The following is a 9,388-nucleotide window of genomic DNA, read 5'->3' as shown; positions in this document are numbered from 1 at the left end:
AAGCAGACGGAGAACTTGTACACCTGTTGATAAATGTCCGTCGTCCCGTTTTCATTGAAAAATGCGAGTAAGACACACAAAGCTACAGTGGAGCGGTCAACAGAGGCCAAAATATATGTGTTCATGACTATATTCACGGTCTGCAGAGTCTGAAGTAAATCAGGTGAAGAGCGACAGAATGAAATACGCTGGCTGGCCTTCGATGGGAACATAGGACCAAGGAATTTGAAGAACTCTCCTGGGAGTCAGAATTCCTGAAAAATTGGTGTTTTATGCAGACGCTGAACTTGATGGGTGGTCTGAGAGGAGCTAAATAGCAGAAATTGAGAGGAAGGGAAACTTTTTGGGAATTTGTTCACTTCCCAGAGCAGGAACTGGTCAACAGTGGGAAGCGACGCATGATTAACGCGACTTGTGCTGCAATTGGTGTAAGTGATTTTGCTGTAGGGGAAACTGAGGCGAAGAGCGGACTGGGAGAAGTCCCCATTGAGGTCTTCCGTTCCCAGCTTGCCTAGAGTGCGGATATGGCGTTCTTTACTCAGCTTGCCGGCCGGAGTGGCCGTGCAGTTCTAGGCACTACAGTCTGGAGCCGCGTGACCGCTACGGTCGCAGGTTCGAATCCTGCCTCGGGCATGGGAGTGTGTGATGTCCTTAGGTTAGTTAGGCTTAAGTAGTTCTAAGTTCTAGGGGACTGATGACCACAGATGTTAAGTCCCATAGTGCTCAGAGCCGTTTGAACCATTTTTACTCAGCTTGCCTGAGAAAGAGTGAGCATCTCTGCAGTTTAGGACTCAGCAAATGGAACGATTGAGCTTGGAGATAGGAAGTTTTGGTTCAGCTATGTGCTGATCAAGATAGCTAGGAGTGAATAGACGAGCGCAGCCTTGCAGCACCACGAGGTCGGCCGACGTCTGGACAACGACGCCGCTCTGCCACGCTGTATTCGGTGATAATGCGCCTGCTCCGGCCACTGATTAATTTGTTGGATCCCAACGGCAAATTTTCCACAAGGGTTTCATGGGCCGTGTGTCGTAGAATTCTTCTCGCATTCGCATTACGCCTGGTTCCGTCGATAGGAATTACTTTTGAGTTATCGCGCTTTACTCCATGGAAACGCAATTTATTACCACTGTTTTGTAGGAGAGTCATGTAATGTGATGATTGAAGGCCGTGAGTTAAAATAACTGCAGCGTGCATCCCAGTAATCCCAAAAGCACCGCAGTTTGTGACTTCAGTGGTGTCGCGCAGAGCTCATTGGAGGGCAGAGTGGAGCTGTGTTGAGTTTTCTGATGAAAGCTTGTTCTGCCTTGGAGACAGTGATGAGCAGTGTGTTGGTTACAAGGCCATTTGGGGGCCTGAAGCCAACCTGTCTGCTTGCTAGACACACTGAACTTATGGTCTCTGGTGCGATTTCGTATGACAGCAGGGGCACTCTCTTCGTTATCCTATGCACCCTGACTGCGAAACTGTTCACCAGTGTGGTGATTCGATCTGTCATGCTGCCATTTATGATGTCAACACTGCCACTGGTGTTCAATCGGGAGTCACATGGCCTTATTACTTTCTTTGTGTTATCTGATATTGCGACAGTTTTGCACTCTCTGTTGATCTGTTAGTCAATTAGCTAGGGTGAACACACCCCAAAACCAGAGAAGTGACGGGTGGGGTGTTACAACTTGAATAGACGTCATCTATCGGATGTAGAAACACTCCTACCAGGTTTCGTTTCTCTCGCACGCTTCATTCTTGGTGCTGGATATTTTTTCGCCAGTGACGAATAGCGAAATCTGCAGGCGTGGCTAACATCGGCATATACACTGAAGTGCCAAAGAAACTGGTACAGGAATGCGTATTCAAATACGGAGATATGTCAACAAACAGAATACGGCGCTGCGGTCGGCAACGCCTATATAAGTGTCTGGCGCAGTTCTTAGATCGGTTACTGCTGCTACAATGGCAGCTTATCAAGATTTAAGTGAGTTTGAACGTGGCGTTATAGTCGGCGCACGAGTGCTAGATATTTCACAGCATCTCCGAGGTAGCGATGAAGTGGGGATTTTCCCGTACGACCATTTCAAGTGTGTAACGTGAGTGTCAGGAATCCGGTAAAACATTAAATCTCTGACATCGCTGCGGCTGGAAAAGGATCCTGCAACAACGGGACGAACGACTACTGAGGAGAATCGTTCAGCGTGACACAAGTCCAGCCCTTCCGAAAATTGATGCAGGTATCAATGCTGGGCTATCAATAAGTGTCAGCGTGCGAACCATTCAACCAAACATAATCGATATGAGCTTTCAGAGCCGAAGGCACACTTGTGTACCTTTGATGACTGCTCGACACAAAACTTTACGCCTCGTCTGGGCCCGTCAACACCGACAATGGACTCTTGATGACTAGGAACATGATGAATGGTAGGACAAGTCTCGTTTCAAATTGTATCGAGCCGATGCACTTGTACGGCTATGGAGACAGGCTCTGCAATGGTGTGGGGCATATGCGCTTGGAGTGTTGTGAGTGCTCTGATACGTCTAGATACGACTCTGACAGGTGACAGATGCCACGCGGTATTAGCCGAGCGGTCTATGGCACTGCAGTCGTGGACTGTACGGCTGGCCCCGGCGGAGGTTCGAGTCCTCCCTCGTGCATGGGTGTCTGTGTTTGTCCTTAGGATAATTAGGATAAGTAGTGTGTAAGCTTAGGGACTGATGACCTTAGCAGTTAGGTAGCATAAGATTTCACACACATTTGAACATTTTTGAAGTGACATGTACGTAAGCATTTTGTCTGATCACCTGCATCCATTCGTGTCCACTGTGCATTCCGACGGACTAGGCCAATTCCAGCAGGACGATGTGACATCGCGCACGTCTAAAATTGCTAAAGACTGGCTCCAAGAACATTCTTCTGAGTTCAAACAGCTCCGCTGGCCACAAAATACCTCAGAGATGAACGTTATTGAGGATGTCTGGGATGCCTTGCAACGTGCTGTTCAGAAGAGGTCTCTACCCTCCCGTACTCTTGCGGGTTTATGGACAGCTCTGGAGTACTTCAGACATTCACTCTTACTTCAGACAGTCTAGTCCGTGCCACGTTGTGCTGCGGCACTTCAATGTGCTCGCGGCTGCCCTACACGACATTAGGCAGATGTACCAGTTCCTTTGGCCCTTCAGTGTATATTCAAGCATCCTTTTCTTGCAGTGTTTCCATACTGTTGTCCATCCCACGTACGACCCCGCGAGTAAGTGTGGAGAGGATTGCCCGGCGCGGCCCGGCGTGACGGGAGGCTGCAGAGAGGCCGTGCGTGCGTGGTCCAAGGCCGCCGCGTGAAGACGACGGACGGACGGGTTCGTGTGTGGGGCGCGGCTGGCCGGCGGCGAGGCTGCGGCCGGCGCGCCGGTGCAGTGGTCCGCCGCCACTGCTCGCCGCCACACGCCGCCTCCGCGTCTCCTGCCGCCCTCACAGGTAAAGCAGCAGCGCGCGTACCTGGCAACGCGGCGCCTGCCCTGCCCGCAGTTTGCTGTTTGTTTACACCCGGCGATTGACATTGTTGCAGACTATTTAGAAGCGACCGCTTCCAGCAAGCTTCCATCTGTTATGGGAATAGGACATTGTAATATTTCTGCGTACGGTTTTAAAATAAGTTATCTATTATCTGGTGTGTGTGTGTGTGTGTGTGTGTGTGTGTGTGTGTGTGTGTGTGTGTGGACTCTTGATGACTGTGTAAGTACGTTCCACGTCTCCTTCTAAACCACTGAACCTATCTGAACCAAACTTGTTACACATATCACTTGCTATCCGCAATTGATTACTGTGACAGTAAGACACTCCTGGCACCCCCATGGCTCAGGGTGGGGGTGGGAAGAGGAGACACAAAAGCATAAATCAGGAACGCCAGGCCAGCTTCAACCCAATTTGGTGTATACATGGCATCATTTATGCAATTGTCTAACTTTTTGTACAAAAATGCTTTGGGGGTAATATGACCCCAACCACCCTTATGTTCGATAACGATCGATATCCTTATCGAATTCATCGTTTTCGGGGTGGCATGCCTCGTTTGTGGCAGTTCCGATTACGTTTCACTCCTAGTAGTAGGGTAAGGGTCGGGGACGGGGGTCTAGCGCTAAAGAAGCGATGAAAAGGCAGTTGCATATCAGCATATGTCTGTGACGCCTAAAGCAGTTTCTACCAAACTCGGCACACGCATTAGTTGCTATCTACACTAATAATAAATCTCTAAAACCGTTGCCGGCCGCTGTGGCCGAGCGTTTCTAGGCGCTTCAGTCCGGAACCGCGCTGCTGCTGCGGTCACAGGTTCGAATCCTGCCTCGGACATGGATGTGTGTGATGTCCTTAGGTTAGTTAGGTTTAAGTAGTTCTAAATCTAAGGGAATGATGACCTCAGATGTTAAGTCCCGTAGTGTTTAGAGCCACTTGAAGCACTTTTTTTTAACCGTTGTCTCTGTCTGTTCGAACACGCTAGCTTCCAAAGCTCCTAGACAAATTTTCATGTGTTTTCGCAGGTAAGTTCAGTATAATTTGGGACATCTTGAGGGTTTATCTCACCAAAATCGGTTCACGGAAAAAGGTATTCATACGTGTCATAAAAATGTACGTGTGTATGTATGTATCTATGTATGTATATTCCTCATCTCCTCCGAAACCACTGAACCGATTTCAACCAAACTAGGTACACTAATCACTTACTGTCTGGAGAGAGTCGATTTGGGGGTAAGAACCACATACCCCTCCAAGAACTACGATTCAGGATGAAAAAGAAGTATGGAGCATGGCGCGCGGACACGCTGATTGTATACATCCATTATTTTGAGACGGAGAGCACTTGGTTACCTGCAGACAAACTTTACGCATAATTTTAAAACTTTACGAAACTTTCTCTCGCCGACAGCTCTGGAGAGAGTCGATTTGGGGGTAAGAACCACATACCCCTCCAAGAAGTACGATTCAGGATGAAAAAGAAGTATGGAGCATGGCGCGCGAAAACGCTGATTGTATACATCCATTATTTTGAGACGGAGAGCACTTGGTTACCTGCAGACAAACTTTACGCATAATTTTAAAACTTTACGAAACTTTCTCTCGCCGACAGCTCCCACATAATGATGGAGCAAAAAAAGTTTATCTTTATTACATTTCCGCTGTTAATGTTTACGTTAGCCATGAAGTTTTAATTTATTATGTCTTTACTACTACCTGCATTCCAGCATTTAGTCGACTTCTTATACTTTAGTAGTATGAACTCCATCCGTCTCGTGTTATTCAGTACATCAACAAGGTCACTAGAATGCGCACTGCAGCCAGCAAATAATTTTCTCGGCGTTTTTTGCAGTCAAAGATCATGCCACACGGCTGAATAACGTTATTACGTTTGACGCTGTATCTGCAGTCGCTTAATGAAAAACAGAGGAAAATAAGTTAGTTATCAACGGCAGTCCTTTCTCTCGAAACAACATTCAGAGGTTCTGTCCCAGAAGAGGTTTGATAAAAACGGGATAAGTACTTTAGCGGATGGGAATGGATGATAACTGCAAGACGATGAAAGGACTTACTCGCAGTCTTATTTCTGGAACCTTCTTAACGTTGTCATTTAGTGTTTACGAAATTCAAGAAGACAAAATCTCTTGGGGATAGTGGTAACTGAAGTAAGGTTATCATAGAGACAAGTCAAACTTTCATCATCGGCTACCTCTCTCGGTGTGTTCCAGGCCTGGAATGAGCGGATGTTAACTGATGAAGTATAGAGGTATCAAGACAATCTTATACCCTCTTATTCACGAAGTTTCAACGACCCTGTCATCACTTCTCTTAGTTTTCCCCCTCCAGACCTATCTTTTTTTTTGTACAAACTATAGCATTTCTCTGTTACTGTCATGACGTGTACACGAGCTGGACCAAACCTCCCCTTCTTCCTTCTTGCCCCTCCCCCCCCCCCCCCCGCCCCAACATCCTCTCCACACACAGAGGGCTGGGGGGAGGGGGGCGGGAGAGAGAGAAAAAGAGAGAATGGATTGAGGGCAGGAAGTTAAGGAGGAAGAGATAGAGGGAAAAAGAAGATGTGTGAGCGCCGCGGAGGCAACGAGAAGCATGTATTAGTGAGAAGCTACGGTACTTATTAAATATTTCTATCTGTTTTTTTGTTTTTTTGTTTTTTCACATCACTCCTGACTTTATTGACGTAAGCAGCGACAGTTACTTGTACGTCGGCGGCATGTTTCTTTGCGAGAAGACCGATTTATCACACGCTACAAAACTTTTTTCTTATACTGAATACAGCTGCCCAGACAGCAAAATTCAGTTTTGTTATCTAAAGGACACTGTTGTTCTCTACCCAAAACGCTGACTAAGAACTTCCCCCATCATATTGTTTGCGGTGACTTCGGTGACAAGAGAACTTAATTTTCTTTATGCACTCGATTGCGCCGCAGTCCGCGGACACAGCCGCGCGGGGGGGTCTCCCCCAGTCGGAGGTTCGAGTCCTCCCTCGGTCATGGGTGTGTGTGTTGTCCTTAGCGTAAGTTAGTTTAAATTAGATTAAGTAGTGTGTAAGCCTAGGGACCGATGACCTCAGAAGATTGGTCCCATAGGAATTTACCACCATCACCACATGGACACGTACTCACGTAGGCCATTATTTGTTGGGTGGGACTGGACGCGAGGAATTTTCACGGACTGCAGAACCGTCGCACGGCGGGTCCACGCACTAGTTGCTTTCGTTGGCAAGGGGAGAGGTGGGCCATTGGTTGAGGGATCTGACTCGCACTCTGTACTATGAACGTTCAAACCTCCCAGATTCAGGTTCCCCAAATCGCTATAGGCAAACAGTTAGATGGACACGGCGGATGTTCGATGCCCTTTGCCAACTAGACATTCAACTTCGTTTATGATGACCTCGTCATCGATGGAACCCGAAACACTGAGCTCCTTTATCTTACATTCGCGCTGATTTTCGTGCTATGTCCACCTTGCATGAACAACATACAGATCATTTTCCTGATTTTCAGTATGTGACAAGAAGCGTATAGAAAACGGATTAACTGTCGGGGGAGCGCGTAAATACTCAGAGAAGACCAAGAGAAAAATTGCGAATCCTGGGTAGTTGTGACAACTGACATTCTAAGAAAAAAAAATGGGACAGAATAATTAAAAAACAGAATTTCGGTACGTACTTTCGCTGCTCTCTCGCATTATAAGGAATCAATACAATATATTTTAATCATGTCGCTTTTGTCAACGTGTTTAGATGAATGCTTTTGTTGTGCACATCAGTCCGTAGACTGGTTTGATACAGCTCTCCATGTTACTCTATCCAAAGCGGGCCTCTTCATCTCCGAATAACTACTGCAACCTACATCCTTCTTAATCTGCTTGTTATATTCATCCTTTGGTCTCCCTCTGCGGCTTTTACCCCCCACACTTCCCTCCAGTATTAAATTAGTGGTTACGTTATGTGTCAGGATGTGTCCTTTCAACCAGTCCCTTCTTTTAGTTCAGTTGGATATCTTTTTTTTTTCTTTTTGGTCCTTCATTCGATACAATAACTCCTGATTTGTTATATTTGTTACTTGATCTGCCCATCAAATCTTTATCATTCTTGTAAAGAACCACCCCTCAAAAACTTCTACCGTCTTCTTGTCTGAAGTGTATGTCGTCCACGTTTCGCTTCCGCGGAAGGCTAAACTCCAGACAACTACCTCAGAAAAGATATCCTAACTTTTAAATTTATACTCGACGTTAACAAATTTGTTTTTCAGAAATTCTTTTCTTGCTAATACCAGTCTGTGTTTATTTTTCTTTCTATTTTGGCCATTGTCAGTCGTTTTGCTGTCCAAACATCAAAACGCGTCGATTCCTTCCGGTTCACAATTTAATTCTGTCAGCATCACCTGATTTCACAAAATCTTCATCTGTTTCTTGCAGCATAAGATCGCAGTGTGAGCTTCACATTTCGGCGATAAGTATCGCCGGCCCATAAACGGCACAGCACCAGCCCCACAACAGTTGAATAGCGGCCCGGTCGGTTCTTTACGCAGATGGAAAGTCGAGTCGGGCGACCACTGCTGCCCCACGCGGTGCATACTGCTGCCTCTTCCGTCTTATTACTTCAAAGCCTCTTGCGAAACTGCGTCAAAGGCAAAACCCTTATCTCGATTATCACGATTCGTCGTCACTCCTATCTCCATTTCTTCCTCAATAATGTTGTTTCAAAAAACATTCGGTGAGCAGATGACAGAGGTCTTCTCCAAATCTTTTCTAGACCCCAGGTGTACGAAGTCCAAGGTTATCTTCCACTCTGCCCAGAAGGTTCCTTATTTTTACAGACGATAGGAGTATGAGCTCGGTACCTTCCTTAGATACGACTCGGCAGATTCTTGCAGAAACTGCTCCCACGTATGGGAGGAATATGAGCTTCTTTGCGTCCTGCTTCTTTGCTCTTATTTTTGCGCCTCTTTGCAAGAAGCGGCTGAGATACATATAAGAAAGGGATCAAACCAATATTTCAACAGTTATAATTGTATTTCCCGTTTTGAAATGATTCAGGTTTGTGTACTGAGCCGGCCGCTGTGTCCGAGCAGTTCTAAGCGATTTAGTCCGGAACCGCGCTACTGCTACGGTCGCAGGTTCGAATCCTGCCTTGGGCATGGATGGGGGTGATGTCCTTAGGTTAGTTAGGTTTAAGTAGTTCTAAGTCTAGGGGACTGATGACCTCAGATGTTAAGTCCCATAGCGCTCAGAGCCATTTGAACCTTTTTTTGTGTTCTGGCTTACTGAGTTTAATTAACTATGGTAAAGAAAATCAAATTTATGTTTAACTGCTTTGCCACACTCTAGTGCATATTTTGGTTGTCAGTAAATTATAAAATTCATTAATTATGTAAAAATTATGTAACTGAATATCGTTACAAGTGCCTGATATTTGCTACTGCTCACTATCGTTAACGGAATAACTGGAGGGAAAGCGATGTTCTTTTCGATGAACATTATCGAGAAAATTTAGAGAACCGACATTTGAGGCTTACTGCTGAACGATTCTACTACCGCCAACATACATTTCGAGTAAGGACAATGAAGATAAGATTAGTGGCGTGAGGGTTCGTACGGAGGAATGTAGACAGTCGATTTTCCCTTGCTCAGTTTGCGAATAGAACAGGAAACGAAATGACCAGTATTGGTACAGGGTACCCTTCGTCACACACCACGCGTTGGCTTGCAGAATATATATGTAGATATAGATGTAGATGTAGGTGTAGATATAGATGTAAGTGTAGATGTAGATGAAGTCAGTGCATTACTCTGGTTAGACTAGCGACATAGTAAACGAAAAATAAATATTTGTCGCTGCACAACTTTGGTGATACTATGTCC

The 9,388-nt window shown here is 46.0% G+C and overlaps 1 long non-coding RNA gene across 1 annotated transcript in view; it reads left to right on the top strand.

Moving 5' to 3' along the window:
* Nucleotides 1-3,402: 3,402 nt before the first annotated feature.
* LOC126302837 (uncharacterized) overlaps nt 3,403-9,388 on the top strand; it is a 414,457-nt gene continuing 408,471 nt past the window's right edge. The window contains exon 1 of the long non-coding RNA XR_007553152.1: nt 3,403-3,466. This is a non-coding gene — a long non-coding RNA (uncharacterized LOC126302837). The remainder of the gene's footprint in view (nt 3,467-9,388) is intronic.

Source organism: Schistocerca gregaria, chromosome 1, assembly GCF_023897955.1.
Source record: "Schistocerca gregaria isolate iqSchGreg1 chromosome 1, iqSchGreg1.2, whole genome shotgun sequence".
Taxonomy (NCBI): domain Eukaryota; kingdom Metazoa; phylum Arthropoda; class Insecta; order Orthoptera; family Acrididae; genus Schistocerca; species Schistocerca gregaria.
This window is presented reverse-complemented; position numbering and strand designations above follow the sequence as displayed.